We start from the raw sequence: 14,199 nt of genomic DNA, 5'->3' as shown, positions 1-14,199 counted from the left end.
AAAGGCCCATAAAATTACCAGCACTTATCAGGAATATTTAACCTTGCTATTGGTCTCAATAATGAAAACTGCAATCAACATTAAGCACAGACTGCAATAAAACAGGCAGGGAGCCCCTTGGAGATAAACACAGTTATCAAAGACAAAATTTGAGAGCCCCACATTAGGTGGGGAGAAGGGAGAGAGAAACCTGAATTTGACATTTCCTCTATTGCTCAACTGGGTGTTGGAAGAGAGTTTACAAATTAAACAAGGAACCCAGGCAAATCCTGTAAGGTTATGAATGACACTTTGACTTGTAAATAGTATAAAAATTGAGAATTAAAATCTACTCTGTATTGACAGCTCTGTTTAAAATGCAAACCCAGGTCATTTTAAAAATGAGATTTTTTTTTAAGAAGCATTGTTTCAAAACCTCCATCGTGAACTATCAATGCAGGACAGACTGAGTCCTTCACCAGATTCACCCCAAAAACCCCAAAGTTCAGGCACACTCATTTAGAAGTCAAAAGTGATGCTGGAAGGAGGGGACACAAGCAGTGTCCTGCAGCACCTACAGCACGTGGTTGTTAGAGCTGCTGAAGATTAAAGTGCTGATCTGCCTTTCTTAGGCCCTTTGATCCAAAGTAAAAAAGCAAAGGGGTAACCTTTTGTGGTACCTTTTTTCTACTCCACTTTTCCAATAAAACACTTTATTCCTCTCTTTTTGACTATCTGCTATTAAAAAGACATTTATTGCAATTTAGTGATTTGGAAGTAACTTTTGTCTCCTGTGCACCCTCTGGACACCCCGGAACTACATTAATAATTTCCCTCCTATTAATTATCTCATCAACTCACAGCTGGCTCTGCTTTTTATTTCATTATGTTATTCATCAATCTAAAATAGAACTCTAACAGAAAAAGAAATTGGAAAGGAGCAATTTCAATATTTCAAAACAGATGCAAATCAACGCCAGAGATGCTACACAGCAGATTTTTATTGAGACAATTCCATACTTGTCTGAAAAATGAACTTGTAATAAATAAACTCATCCTGCAGAGGTATGTTTTTCCTCCCATCTTATGAGCTAATTATGCCAACACAACATAACATCTTCCTAAATGCCTTGTAAACTGACCCAGTTACTCAGAAAGTATTATTTTTAAATTGATGTGATAGATGCAAACTGGAACGTTCTGATCTCAATTCTGGCACCAATTCCCGGATCCCCTTCCCAAGTAATTTAAGGACTTCCTCCCGATAGTTTTTCATATTCTTTTAACTGACATTTTATCTTTATACAGTATCTCAGCAGAATGAACATGCACTAAAACAATGACAGCCCTTCTCTGGCTGTCATCTCTCATTCTGGCAAAGACAGATGTCTTACACTGGCTTATGCCAATAATAGAGCCGACAAAAAACAACAGAGACTACCTGCCTCTGATGTAAAGGCACCAATTCACATTTGTGACACTCATTTGTCAATTAACAGATTTCTTCCATTGTTGACACATGGGACTTAAAAGATGTGGGCTAGAATGTGATGAATTAAAAAAGACAGATGAGTAAGCTATGAGCTGCAAAGTAATACTATAATGTGCTTTAGATAGGAATATCAACTGACACCCCTGACAGGCCATACAAGGTTTTATTTCATTTTGCTCTGTATCTAGGCTTCATACTTTGTCTTCTTTGTTCTCTTTTCATCAAGCTCCTAACATCTCATTCTGACAGCCAGAGACATTTAAGGCACTTTCGTTTCAAATGCAAGTTATCCTACTTGATTTGTCATTAAAATGCAAAACGATTGCCATTGCAGGTAAATGTAGGTATGCTTAAAAGGTTGTATCTGCAAAGTAAAAGCTGAAAATGGGTTCTGGCTGCTTTGCTTAACTCTTTCACCAGCCTCAGAGTTTTTCTTTGGCAAGTCTTACCAGTAGAAGTGTAGCAGCACCTGCAGTTTTATGCAGGATACATTTTAGTAGATTTAAATAACATAAAAGCTTCAAGTTGCCATGTCAAGCCCGGAGAGGCACTTGTCAAGTACTTACACACGGGGCCTCAGGATCATTTATACAAGAATCTGGAAAGAGGGCAGCATGCAAATCTCTCTGGGGTCCAAGCTCTCCATCCATTCTCCTCCACTCTGCCAGTGAGGAAAAACCAGGGGACTGTTTGGTTTTAATACAGGAGTTGTGGTTGGGTTAGCTGGAATCACCAGTGAGAGTATTTTAACAGCAATTTACCTTCCCTGTTCCATGATCACTTAAAGAGACATGAAGGCCTGAGAGCAGATAAATAGATAAATAATAGATAAATGGATGGATGGATAGATTAGATAGCTAGCTCTGGGCAAGGAACAGATTTAAAGCAGAAAAAACAGGCCTGCAGAGGATGGAAATGAGTAACACCTAGTTTTCTACATACATGCAAAGATGTGAATGCAATCTGTAATATGAATAAGGTTATTTCTATTCAAACTTCAAAGATCTCACTTGTGTTCAGCATACTACAAAAAAATCTAGTGAAGGGAACAACTATTATTTTCTGCAAGTGGTAAACTATTGGAAAAGCAGCAGTATAAATCAAGTAAGCAAATTGTCTTGACACAGAGGTAAGTTCAGATATTATATGATTTTAGGAACTTGCAGAAGAAGCTACTAAGAGAAGTCTGTACACCCATGTATCTTTTTTGAAGATCTCTTATGCTCTTTTCCCAGGAAAAAAGGGGGCTTGAATAGGGCTTCACTGCACTCCCTAGGGTGCAGAGGCTCTCCTCCTATTTTTTTTTTCCTCACTTTTTTTTCCTTCACTTTTTTTTTCTCTCTTTTTTTTTTTTTTTCTTTCCCCTAAGAATGAGAGCTGTATGGAAATTTGCAGCCAAAGATTCACTGGGGAAATCTGACTTAGATTATGACTCCATAGTGTATTAAACAGAAACTGAAACATTTGATGCTTCTGTGTATGCAGTGAAGATCAGTGACCAATTCTGACACCATTCTGCCTACTGCTAAGATCTACCTGTTACAACATGGGAATTATTTAGTCACTGCAGGTTTATTCTAGAAAGAGGCTATGCTGTAAATACAAATATCAACTTTATAACTACCAGCTATCTTGAAGGGTTTCCAGCACAACCTTTTCCACTCATACTTAATTGCTTCCAGTGCAAGTGCACTTCTGTTCCCAGATAGAAAGGAAATTTAAAAAAAAAAAATACAAAAAACATGCAAACCAGTACCTTGACAGTGACTTCACCCCTTTGCTTTGGTTTAAAGTATGAGGGCTACAGCAGCCAAGACTTTCATCTGATGTACTAAAACACACAAAGAAACACTTGCACATTCATTTTTAGCTCAACACAGACCTGTGTCCTCTCTTCCTCCATTTACCAATTAGTAGAAAGCAAGACAAAGGATGGTCAAAACAAAACCTGCAGTAATGCATCAGCCTCCTTAACTTCAGACCCTTCCTTTCTGTTGTTCAGTCATTGAAATGCAGGTGAAGCTCTTGTTCCAAACCACCTGTGTGACCACAGTCCCTATTTTGGTGGCAAATTGTGGGCAGCATAAAGTGGGCTGAGAAAGATTCTCATCAGAGAGATGTCCACGTTTCCAAAGCCCCATCATTAGTGGTAGTAACAGACAGTTTGTTGACATGACTGATTTCCAGAAAGCCAAGGAATTAACAGTGAAAAAAACTGAACCACCCTCTGACACTTCCCACTGAGGCTGGAGGACAATTTATTAATTGTGCACCTGATAGAATTGGAGCCAGTCGTGTACAGAAGAGCTGAGCCAGCTCATGCCTGGCTCCTGGCTGCAAACACCACAAGAACAAAAGAGAGAATCTGCAAGCAAGCAAGAACCTCATGCTGCACCTGCACCCAAATCTCTCATCAGCACCTTCAGCAATGCATTCTGCTGAGTTTTTAAGGAGCTGGGGACAGAGGGGGCACAGAGTGAGGGAAGGAAGCAAACTGGACACCTACAAAGCCTGTCCCCTAGATGCCTGGTTTCCATTTCTGAGAAAACATGCACTATTTGACATTTTTTCCCAATGCCATTCCAATATATAATCACCTTCACACGAGTGTTTCTCTGCTATTCCAAAGTACTTCATCATCCACGAGAAAGAAGGTATCAAATGCAAGATAATAGGTGGGAAAAGAAGGTGTTCAGATCCTTGAGCAGGTGTTATTTTAACATCCACACACTGGACTGTCAAATTATCTTAATGTAACTGTGTTGGAAGTAGAGCTTTCTGAATATTCAATATTCTGTTAATCCTTGGCACATCTAGAACACCTTTCCCTCAGCCTTTAAGAGCTTTGGAATAATCAGTCCATTTTATCACTTATGTAATTAGGTCAAGTTTTCATCTTTTCACTCCAGCTGAAAGGTCTTGAAAGTCCTAGGGTCCTAAAGCACAGCATCCTCATCCAGTGCTTTTGTGTCCAGGGGGCCTTGCAGAGTAGTGGCCCTGCAGCACATCTTGGGCCCTTCACATCTAAAATGGTTCAAGGACAATTTTGTTACATTTCCTTGTGCTTTAAGAGATTTTTTTTTTTTAAGAGACTAAACACATTTTTAGCATTTGGTAAAAAAGCGTGAGACCAAGAATAGATGAATGAAAACCTAAAACCACTGTCAGTAAAGTAAAACTTGACTAGCCATACCCTGGATACCCTGGTCATAAAAACTGTTAGGTTGCTCTAAGTAGATAACTGATTGCTCCCAAGCACCTAAGGATTTAAAATTAAAATGTGTTAATCTTGAATTCTTGAAAATATAAAAAAAATTTCTTAAACTCGTGATGAATAAATGTCTAATTACTGAAGAAGTCACTTAAGTCACCACAAATACATGGCTCTCTTATGAAAAATACATGTGCTGCCTTTGATCTTCAAACTAATGATTGGAAATTATGATTTTTTTTTAAAAACTCTTAAATGTAGGTAATAGGTAGCTTTTTGTTAAATTCATAAACCAAGTTTCCTGTCAGCATGTCTGGTCATAGATCAACATTCTAAGGGAAAGGCAGCTCACATTTCTGAATGTAACATAAAAACCCTGAGCACTCTGATGTCTTTGCATTGGGCACATTCACAAGGAACAAACAGCACGAGTTGGGTAACCTGCAAAATGAGAAATGCAGAGTCGGATCCAGAAAAATATAAATAGTTAGATTACACTTAATTTATAGATTTCCTATCTTTTAACATTCAGCAAAGCAAGCACTGGAAAATGGTGCTTCATGCAAACTTAAAAATGGGCATTTGTACTCCAAATGGTTGCATCAGTCCAGTACAGTCTGTACCAGCACAGAGAACTGAGCACAGAATCTTCCTACCAAAAATCTGAAAAGAAAAAAAAGAAAAAAAAATCCCACTAATTTTCAAATTCCTTTGTTAGTTTTACAAAAGTAAAAAAAAAATAAGCTGGGAGTTGATATACTAAGCCAAACATTGCAGCTCAAGTCCTCTGTGCAACAACAGGAGCAGAGTGAGAGCCTGACTTTTACTAAAGCCAAGTGGACTAAAAGTATCAGGCTGATGGCTTTTTACACCTCTAAGTCTCAGTAAGAGCTGATGCCAAGACCAGCACTGGGTACTGAGAAGCCTGACAAGAAATCAGAAATAAAGGAAACATTCTTCCAACTCTACCAGTGAGCAACTCATTCAGGAAAGCACAGTGAAGATGAAAGACCAGGAGAAACAAAACCAAACCAGAAATAAAAATCATAAAACTTCACATGATTGCCAGCATCAGCTCATGGGTAAAGCCTGCAAGTGAACTGTAATAATGCATTAACTATGGCCTTAAAGACAGTGTAATTATTGTATAAGATGTCTGGTTTGACATGCTGGTTCCTCAGCCTGAGAAAACCCACAGCCCTTTTGCACTCCTATGCTCCTCATCCCTCACACTTCCACGAGCAAAGGCTTGGGGGACTCTCTTCTTAAGCTGAAAAATCATCTCCAAGATAATCTATGTAAAGATGACTCAGGAAAAAAGCAAGATCTTAAAAAGGGCACAAAACACACAAGACAACACAGAACAAACAAGCAATACACAGAGAGAAGTTTGGGTAGGATTTTACCTGCCAAATGCCAATTAGCTATTCATCCCAGGGCTGCTCAGCAGGTTTGTTGGATGCTGAAGGACAGAGACCCTTCTGACTCAGTGACTGGTGAGCAAAACTAGTGCAGTTCTTTACATCTGCATCTAGGTGCTGGGAATCTTGTGTAGAGAGGAGGAGAGAAGAAGATACCTTTCAGCAAAACAGAGAGGAAAAGAGAGAGACAATGGCTCCAGGGTTACTGCAGGTTCTTCCCTTCAGTCAAGCTCCTTGTCCCCAGAGAGAAGTTATCTCTGCAGTCTTTAGCTCTTGCTTCTCACCAGGAGGGATGAGGAAATACTGTTTTAGAGAGATTAAGGAAGTCAGAAAGTAAGAATGGTCCAGCTGATTACATGCTTCTAACCTGCTCACCATCATGCTCTCTCTTTTCTTGAACCCTCAGTACAATTCAACAAAAGTAGTGCTCAGCTCTTAAAATCCAGATAGCCCTGGACCACACAGCCAAAGTCACCAAGACATAATTTGCAATCTGTTGATGTTTTTTGGAAGCTAGAACAAGCACATCCAACTATTTCTCCTCCAAATACCAATGCTTTCCATAAGCTGCAGTAGTTTTCCATTTATTAACTGATTTTTTCTTTCAGTCTGACACAGATTCTTGTCATTCAGAACAGAATTCATAACAAAAACTGATTTTTCTTTAAGACTGCTCACAGTTCTCACAAGAGGAGCTGGACTGACCCTGCCAGTGAACAAACCCCTCTAGGCACTCACTTGGGAAACAAGTGGAGACTGTGTGGATTTAGTCTCCAACCTCACTCCAGAAACCATCTTTGATGTCACAGAGGAAATCAGATGAAGAGAAAGCAATTCACCCCTTGCCCATTCCAACACAAAGAAAATTATGCAATGCAAACATGAGTTCACTGGGAAATGCTCTGCTTTGGTCAAGAGGTCTTCCCAATAACCTTGAGCCAGTGGATGTTTCATATGACATCTGATCTCTAAGTCCAAGGAGCCTGTTACTCACCTTTGTTCAGCAGCACAGATTTCACCTTTACTCATGACTGCAGCAGAGCTTTGGAGGGGGGACATCACCAAAAAAAACCAAAACAAAACCCCAATTTTTATCACCCATCACAGCAACACTCACTAGCTATCCCTAAGGATGTAACAGTTCAACCTCACCACCTTATTTTACCTTCTTGTCCAATCATGCAGATTTTTACCAGGCTTACCAGCTCCAGTGATCCTCCCAAGAATTCTCCCTTGGATGACCTGAGCACACACCAACCCCCCTGCAAAATCTGCAGGTAATAAAGAGATTTCTGCCCAAATCTGCCAGCTGATGTGCTCTCAAGACAACTCCTTCCACAGTGTTAAGCCTCCTTGAGAGGAGAACAGAAAACAATCTTCTGTCCTGACCTGCCAGATCCAGTAAATCAATGGCTAATGGCCAGCACTGGGGGTCAGAGGTGTGTGTATATATATATATATATATATATACTACAGTGTTTTCACAGGCTGTTAGTGACTATGTGGCCATAAAAAGTCAAGCAAGGATCAATGGACAAAAAGAGAGGCTGTTGGGACTAAAGAAGGTAACAGTCACCACAACAAGATTGCAAAGCAATAATTTATACCTTTAAGTTTCTCCTTACATGTTACTGAGTTTGGAAACTTATCCATCAAATAACAAAGCAAACTTACACCCTTGGCACAGTAAAATCAGTGAGACATTTAAATACATAACCATAAGCCATTGCATGGATATTTTTTTAATTAATCATTCACTGGTCCCCTTCATATCAACAATAAAGCAGTAACTGCAAATCAGACACAGCAGGCAAACACACAAATCAGAACACACACAGATTAATACTTTGTAAAGGCAAATATTCTACAGCCACGTTTAAAGCTGACAAAATAAGAGAGCACAGGCATGGCTATTGTATGCAAGATAAGGTAAGTATATATAATAATAGTTGTTAATAGTATTTTTTAATATTATACAAAGTTTTCAAGGAGGAAAAAAAAAGTTTTCCTTATACATTACCCAGATAACATCTGGTTCCCATTGAAATGTCACTTTTCAACAGGGGGAGGCATGGTGGGAGGGAAAAGGAGGGGAAGGAGAGAGCCAGAAGTAGATTTAGAATTTATTGTCTATTGGCTATCAAAAGTGAAATTAATATTTGAAGTCTAAAATCCTTTTTGTCACTGGCAATGATCTCCTTCCATTTTTCCAGTAGATGTACACCTATAAAACATCATTTTACACAAGTCCCTAGGTATTAACACTTGAGGAAAGTGAACCCATCACCACACTTGTCTTCAGTCCATCTAGTAGGGCAAGACTATTTCATAGTTTTTTGAGAGAAAGATAATTATGCATAATGTAGGTCATAGTGATTAATGAACATAAAAGACTAATCTGAAAGACCATTACATATGTAAATTTTCAAGAATTTAAACGATTCCTTGTATAAAAATATTTCATTTAGCAAACTGGTTTCCAACTGAATTGCTTCTGAGGAACAACCACCCTTAGCAGTGTGAGTGTAAATTTCTTTTCAGATGCTCATAACATTTCCTTGTTACTTAATAAACAGAATCTTGGGCTCACTGTAGGACAGCCCTTAGGGTTAAACTTCAAGTACCTGCCTCAAACTACAAACCTGCTCATTTGAACGTGATGCATTAAGGCAACAGCAGGAAAAATTGCCAAGGTTTCATACATTTCAGATTGCTTACCTGTGGAAAATGCTCTCTTTGCTAAAGTCTCTAAATAAAAATCAATTTACCTTGAAACAGTGAATTATTTCAAGTATAAAATTTGCAAACATTTGTAAACCACTGTTTCCTTCCTCTGAGAAAGAAATCCCAGCTACTAGACTTTAAAAAAAAAGCAATACAAACTCTTCAGTACTTAAACATATTAATTCTCTCCTCATATTGTAAACTATGGTCATGCTTGAAAGAAAACAAAACAAAAAAAACCAAAACCCAAGGAGAGTGAAACAGATTAACTGCATAGCTCCAATACACTTATTTCAGACACCATACTATAAATCATCTTGAAACAAAACAGGCAATTATAATGTGCACAAATGTTATGATACTGTGCATCTCCACTGGTCCAATGGTTCTAAATTACTGAAACTGATGGCTGAACAGGAGCATATTGTTCCAACACACTTGGATTACTTGAACAATTTGATTTTTTTCCTTTGCTCTCCAGTGCTGTGCAGCTCTCTGTAGTGTCAGTAAACAAACAGCCAGAGAGATGCATCTTAGATAATTCAGGCCACACCTCAGAGGACTGAAATGTAAGACCAAAATTCCTGTAGCAATGTGTTTCTTTGCAAAGAATCATGACCCTTTTTTTTTAATCCTTTCAATACTGTCTCTAAAATTAAAGCAAGTACACATTTTCTTTGAAAGTGTTCAATGGGGACAGAATAGCAGCCCCTCTCTCCTCCTAACCACCAACCCTCTCCACCTCAGTGTAACAGGGACAGGAGTGAGGGCCAGAAGACAGAATTATTTCAAAACACAACCAGCTCTTCTTGTAAACAACCCTCTTTCTCCTGCAAAAAAATCTGCAACTGCTCCTTGCAAGAAAAACCAGCCAGTAAGGTAAATCAATTAGCTTGCTAATTTCTCACCCTCATTTATTTAGCTCTGCACTGTATTTGTCGTAATTGACTATAATTATGTTAATTACTAACTCCAGCATAATTACTGTATTTATTGTCACTGAGCACACGATGTACCCAAAGCAAAGCTGGCATTTGTCGGGCATCAAGGAAAATAAATAAATAAATCAGCAAAACCCCAGAACTGTTGGGAGGGGGGTTCTCTGAAAAGGGGCTGCTACACCTTCAGCAAATGAAAGGGCAAAAGAGATTTCATGCAATGCTGGTTTGAAAGCATCAGTTCATTAAGGATATTAATTTTCTGATAACTACACATTTAAGCATGACACACTGGAGCAGTATCTACAGGATTTAGCAATTATTAATGCGTGACAGTTTCAAATGCTAAGTGAATCAATTAAACAGCAGCATTCACAATTTGAGAAGAGATAACTGCTTCATAACTGCCTAAGACTACAATTTTCACATGACAAAAAAGGGCCATTCAGGCTCCTTCAAAACCTGACAGGTCAAGAAAGAAGTTTGAAACAAAAGCACCTTATAACCATCATCTCTCCTCTTTACTTGTCAGATCAACTTTGCTAGTGTCTCCGCTGAAATGGCATCACCATGCCAGCTGCCACAAGGTGATTTTTCATGTCTTGTCAAAGAAATCTTTTATTCTATTTGCTCTGCATTAACATGTTACATTTATTGATCAAGCCCTTTCTGCAGCCACAGCAGGGCACTGTGCTCTTATGCCTAAGGGGGCTTTGATGTCCTGGTGACATTCTAGGCCGAATAATGCACATACTAAATGGATTTAATGCAGAAATGTGTTTGTGCATGACAGCTACATTAATAACAGCCCCTCACACTGATAAATATGCAACTGCTACGATTAAGAGTTACCCAATTATGGGGAAAATATTTTTCTACCTTATAAATAAAACCATCAAAAAGTTTTAACAATAGTGCCTTTTCTTCAACATTTTAAAATGCTGCAAAGATCAGTCTAAAGGCTTTTTAAAATATGTCAGCCTTTGTTTTGAATTTTGGCTTTTATTTCCATCTCTCCCTTGTTGTTCATCTTCCTGTTCTGGGTGTCTTCTTGCTGCACTGAATGGGAAGGTGGCAAGGAAAATAAATTGTAAAAAGGCCTCTCTTTCACAGAGTAAACTCACAAAGAAGAGGAGGCCTTGTGAAAGTGAAGCCCAGTTTCAAGCTTCCACTTGCATATTCCCTCAGGCAAGAAAAAAGAAGGCAGAAAAGAGAAACCACCAGAGGGGATATTGCAAAGCCTCAACCTTCCAGAAGTCATGGAGGAACATTCCAGACTAGGATTAAAGTTCAAGGGGATGTTTTCATACAGACACCCTCTTAATCGGACAGTGGAAAATATGCACAAGCACACACTGTGCAAATTATTCATGCTTCTAGCAGCAATAATCTGCACCCTAGAGAGAGGGAAGAGATATCTGTATCTCCATGAGCACTGGATTAATCCTCCCTCCTTGACCAAGATTAAAGATTCACTCTCCCTTTCTCTTCATAGCTCAGGCCCAGAAGAAATAACTGTAAGAAAAAATGAAAACACCTCACATGTTTATAATTACTGTGGACAAAATTAGAAGATGGGCTTCTCTGTGAGCTGAAATGTAGAGGTTATTTATAAAAACACAGCACCTATTTGTACAAAAACACTGGCATCTGTTTTTCAGGCACTGCAGCGCCTTTAGCCTTTAATGTGAAAGAAGAAATTTGGCACAAAGAAAGTTATCTGAGACAAATAAAAGAATCCCCAAGTAGGTTTTGGGTTTTTCTCTCCACCAGACAGCAAGATGCATAAAAAAAACAAAATTAAAATCTTTCTATTTCACCCAAATCTCTACTCCCTGCCTCCATTACATTCTTCCCACTTACTGCTTTCTTCCCTTCACCAGTGATTCTTATTTAACTTTTTTTTTTCCCAAGGAAATCTTCAACTTCCAATGATCAGCACCAGTTTTTCATTCCCCCTTGAAATCTTTTTCAGCAAAGTAACAATAACACTGGCACATCAGTGAGATTCCTTCCATGCTCCATGCTTTCATTAAGTGGAAACCAGGCCATGCTTTTTACATATTATGAGCCAAAATAGTGGCCTTTACAGTATAATCAGGGAAGGCTATCGAGCAGAGTTGCCATGAGAGACTAGGGAGCAGATTTCCAAAGCAAAACATCTCTCCTCCAGCAGAATCCCTTCTTGAAAACCCAGTGTAAAGAGTTCATTCCTACAGCAGCTGAAAAACCACAACCAAATCAGACCAAAACTGCTACAGCTCAGGTCATTTCACAATGACCATACCCATACAGCTGCAGAATCATAATGTAATTTATGGTGATAAAGCAAGAGGCATTTAGAGGTCATTTACTCCAATCCCCTGCTAAGAGCAGGGCCACTACAAAGTCAGACCAGGTTGCCTGGGGCTTTGGCCAGTTGCACTCTGATTGTCACCCGTGATGGAGAAACCACAACCTCTCTGGACACCTCTTCCACTCAGCCTTTGTCACTGTGAAACCTTTCCTTGGAAATTCCCTTGCTTCAACCTGTGGGGACTGCACCCCATCATTTTGCAGTCCATCTGCCAAGAGTTCTGCTCCTTCTCCTTCACAACCTCACACCACTCCCAGAAGGAAACAAAAGCCATTAGGAAATATTTAAACAAAATCTGCAAGGAAAACAGCATAAAAAATAATTCTTCTTATGAAAGAAAGAACTGAGAAAAAGAACTTAGAAGAAAAAAAACTAATGACATATGCCTTCCCTCCTACAATTTAGTTCTCTGGTCCTGTGCACATTTTTGTATTTATATCACACTAAAAAAATTTTAAAATTAAAAAAAAAAAAAAATCAGAGAAACATGAGTAACAAAACCAGCACACTAAATCCACATAACTACTCTGCATAAAAAGGCAGACAGAAGTGCCATAACAACAAGTAATTAATTAGAATATACCCCTAAATTTTTTTAAGCTCTTATTCAAATCTGTATCAACAAATTTTTAAGGGAGCAGTGGGGAGAAACACCTTGGTTAGCAACAAATAACAAGCTGTTCTTCCCAAAAAAACACAAGAGCATCTCTCAAAATATGTTACTAAGGGACAAGCCTGGCAAAAGTTGTTTTCATTTAAGTCACAAAAAAATGTTTTGGACTAATTCTTCCCCACTTTACTAACAGCACCAGACAGTCTCCCTACATGTTTTCCAGTACACCTGGACAGCCCTCTGAAAACACACAGTATTGTGGGGTTTTTTTTTAATTGACATAACATACAAATCCATTTACAGTGGAAAGGCTTAAGCAGTAACAAAATGTTACCTGACTCCATCCTGACTTCTACAACAAAGTTATCTACCTTGCAGTGATATCAAAACCACAAATTCACTAAAGCAAGTGTTCAACCAATTATTACATGGTGACATTTGCATAATAAAGATTTATAACTCTGTATCTTGCAGTATAAATACATCTTTTTGATAAGGGCCTCCTGTGGATAAGTGTGTGTGTGCACAGTAAAGACTGCACAGCTACAGCTGCACAGGACACCTGGCTGAGAGAGAACAGCACTGATAAAATAATCTTCCCTCTCTGCTCCATTTCTTGAATTCTTAATGTAATTTCTGTGTTGTCAATAATTCTGTTGACACTTGTACATAACAGAGAAAAAGAAAAACACACACACACACACACAAAAAAAAAGCCACAGAAAACAAGAAAAAACAACTCTCCCATTTCCCTAGATTTGATTTTTTTTTTGGCTTAGGATATTTTTACAGCTTTAAAACACTAAGCTACCCCACATCAAAAGACAGTTGTGTCTACCCCCAAAAAATTAGCACTTTCTGTTACATTTAAACACACTTTTCCACCTGCAAAGCCCAATAAAACTAAATTATATCTATATAATTATATAGGCTCAGTGACAGTGTTTTGAGCAGGGTAAGAAATAAGGAATGAAAAAAAACAGATTTGAGAAACACACCACCAATTGAGTGCTCCTTTAAAACATGAACTAACAACTTCAAGTTCTCAAGAGGTATTCTGCATCCAGATTTGTTCATGCTTTACTTTATGGAATAAAATGAACTCAGAGAAACTGAGTTCAAATCATGCATTAAATGAAAAAAATATTTCTTTGTTTCCAGATTTAGCACCTCCAAAGAATGAACAGTCTTGTTGGTGATATGGTAACCCTGAATAAACATGCAGAAGTTGGACTCTCTGCATGACAAAATTAGAAAAATGTCCATTCAATTCTCTTATTTGATCACAATTTCCATAAGTACAGAGCCAGAAGTATAAGACAAGAACAATACACAGACCATTTAGTGCCTCCTTTGCTCTTGCATGTAGGAATTGGTCTGAGTTGTCAGCAGCTCAGGGTAAGTTAAAGTAAGCTAAAAACAGTGGTTGCTGCCCCTAAGAAAACAAGGCACCAGCACACTACTT

The 14,199-nt window shown here is 38.5% G+C and overlaps 1 protein-coding gene across 2 annotated transcripts in view; it reads right to left on the bottom strand.

Annotated features, from left to right (window-relative positions):
• The window catches only part of LRMDA (leucine rich melanocyte differentiation associated), a 597,778-nt gene that overhangs the window by 536,226 nt on the left and 47,353 nt on the right, over positions 1-14,199 (bottom strand). The gene's annotated exons all lie outside the window — the stretch shown is intronic.

The sequence above is a fragment of the Heliangelus exortis genome, chromosome 7 (assembly GCF_036169615.1).
Source record: "Heliangelus exortis chromosome 7, bHelExo1.hap1, whole genome shotgun sequence".
Classification (NCBI taxonomy): domain Eukaryota; kingdom Metazoa; phylum Chordata; class Aves; order Apodiformes; family Trochilidae; genus Heliangelus; species Heliangelus exortis.
The sequence above is the reverse complement of the archived record's forward strand: the minus strand, read 5'-3'. Positions and strand labels throughout refer to the sequence as shown.